The sequence below is a fragment of the Orycteropus afer genome, unplaced genomic scaffold (assembly GCF_000298275.1).
Source record: "Orycteropus afer afer isolate SDZICR_OR568_19922 unplaced genomic scaffold, OryAfe1.0 scaffold00001, whole genome shotgun sequence".
NCBI classification, from domain to species: Eukaryota; Metazoa; Chordata; class Mammalia; order Tubulidentata; family Orycteropodidae; genus Orycteropus; species Orycteropus afer.
In genome coordinates, this window is record NW_006921588.1 from 23,267,609 (window position 1) to 23,270,652 (window position 3,044).

Genomic DNA, 3,044 nt, shown 5'->3' on the forward strand with positions numbered 1-3,044 from the left:
CCACCAGAGCTCCCTGGAGGACATTACACTGAGTGAAATAAGTCAATCACAGAAGGACAGATATTGTATTAGTCTGTTATTGTAAAAAGTCAAGGAAAGGTTTATATGTGGAAGGAACTTTTCTTTGTTGGTTACCAGGGGTAGAAGGGGAGGGGAAGGAACACTGCTAGATAGGTAGAGACAAGTATTGAATTGAGTGACAGGAAGGGCAATGTACCAAATGTGAGTGAACAACACAGTGGCATTGAGGAAGAGGAAGACTAGAGGTGCAAGGGGGGCACAGAGAACAAAGATGAACCCTTTTGCACATACAGTACTGCATTGTCTGATACACGGGTAAATAGATGAGCTGGACAGGCTGAATGATTACGTATGTGCAGGGAGGAATGTGTCCATGACCATGTATAGGGTTGGCAGACAATGTTTCTACAAGTGTATTTGTATGTTCTGTAAGAATTTCCAGGTATATAGTAGAGCTGACAAGCGACAGGGTTGTAGTCACTTCTTGGCCACAGCCACCTACCCAGAGGGAGGAAATAGTTGGACCCGTGGGCTCAGGACCGTGGTTGCAGGGGAAATCCTACTTTGGTGAGTAGCAACTAAGATCTTAAAAGCTTGCAGGCAGCCATGTAGATGCAATGATGGGTCTCTCCTCATCCAGAGCAAAGAAGAATGAAGAAAACCAAAGACGCATGAAAACAATTAGTCTAAGCAACTGGTACACAATGTGATCCTCAGCCTATTTGACTGTGAGACCCGAAGAACTAGATGGTGCCTGGCTACCACTGTCAACCACTTGGAGTGGGATCTCTGTAAAGATCCTGGATAGAGTAGGAGAACAATGTGGAACAAAACTCAGATTCATAGAAAAAGGACCAGGTTTGCTGGTCTGATAGAGCCTGGTGAAACCCCTGAGACTATAGCCCCTCAGTACCCTTCAGGTCTGGAATTGAACCCACTCCTGTGGCTTCCAGCCAAACAAAAGACAGGCACATGAGCTGAACATTTGTATTAGGTAGATACTCTCCTTGGAGATATCAATCATGGAAGACTAGAAGGGCTGTCTATGCACAGGGAGACAGCTCAGGGGGCAGGAGTGCACGGAAGGGAAGGACACAGGGACAAGGTAACTGTGGGGAGGAAGTGGGAGGAGAACTGTTACATTGTGGTAAATTGCAATCAACGTCATGAGACAAAGTGTATGTGAACTGCTGTATGGAAAATCAATTTGCTCTGTAGACTTTCACCAAATCACAATTAAAATACATATATATATATATTGCAGACTACAAATCCTGAGAAAGTGTTCCTTGTGGTACACCTTGAAGAGAACATCAGCAGTTGCAGAAAAGACTCAAATGCCCACCTAGATCTCTCTTCCCTATCCTTCACAATGAACAAAAAACCCTTAAATCCCTGGGGATTTAAGTGCTGTCCTTAGGGCCTAGAAGGAGACAATTAAAAACTTCTCCCACTGGGCTGGGAGGTGGACCTACAGCTAGGAGATCAGGGTCTCTGAGAAGGCCCCATGCCTGAGATTCAGGAAGACAGTGCCTGAGGCATAATCAGGACGCGCGTGCGCGCGCGCACACACACACACACACACACACACACACACACATACACACTGACAGCTAAAAACCAAAACCAAATCCACTGCCATCAAGATGATTCTGACTCCTAGGTGACCCTATAAAAGAGTAGAAACTGCCCCATAGGGTTTCCAAGGCTGGCTGTCTTTATAGAAGCCTCATCTTTCTCCCACAGACCAGCAGCTGGTGAGTTTGGACTGCCAACTTTTTGGTTAGCAGCCAAATACTTTAACCACTGCACCACCAGAACTCCTACATACATAGCTAGCAACCGAGGGTTGACTAGACATTAAGGAAAAACTCTGAACAAACTAGACTCGCCACTGATTGTGGTAGTGGTTAACATAATTACGTATTTTCCATAACTTACAGAACTGTACATAAAAAATTTTACTGTATGTATATTATACCTTAATTTAAAAATGAAAACAAAAACCACCAAAAAATTAGGAAAAGAGAATTTATTATCAGTTTCTCCTGTGGGACCAAGTTTCTTTTGTTTGCTTACATCTACACCTAGGGTCAGCACTATGGCCCACAAGCCAAATCCAGTCCATTGCCTACTTTTGTAAATAAAATTTTATTGGACAGCCATGCCCACTAGTTTACATATTGTCTATGACTGCTTTCATGCTACCACAGCAGAGTGGCACAGTCAACGACAAAAACTATATGGCTCACAAAGCCTAAAATATTTACTATCTGCCTTTTCAGAAAAGCTCGCCAGTGAAATACAGTCATAATTTGATTTCTAATGCTGTCATCTAGGCTCCTGACTGCATGATAGAGACACAGATGGCATGATATGGCCTCTGATCTTGCTTATAGTAATGTCTTCCAGAAGTTTTATTTATACCCAAGAAGTTTAGGCATTTTTCAAATATTATTCCTCACAAACTCTTAGGGTACACTTATATGGGAAGTTATTACTCATGCTTCAGGGAGATGGAAATGTAATCCCAGGAAGATTTACTAAATTATCCCAAGTTACACAGTTATTTAGTAGGATAACCACAACATTATTTCTAACTTTGCTAAGGTCTATAGAATAAGAAAGGAAGCTCTGGTGACACAGTGCTTAAGACATCTGACCACTAACCACAAGGTTGGCGGTTCAAACCCACCAGCTACTCCTCGGAAGGCAGACTGAGCAACCTACTTCGTAGAGAAATCGCTTTGGAAACCCAAGGAAGGGTCACTATGAGTTGGGACTTGACGGAAGTGAGTTTGGTTGGTTTTTGGTATAGAACAGGATACAGTATTTCTATCTTTGTTAAGGTCTGTGTCAATTTCATAATGAAAAGGAAATCATGCTCTGTAGGGAAATCATGCTGAGTTTCAAAAGTATTCAAAAAAGGTGCCCTTACCATAGTCACAGGGGACATCAAGCTCAATTGGCATAACATACTATACAAAACATTGTTCCACCTTCTACTTTGGCGAGTAGCAACT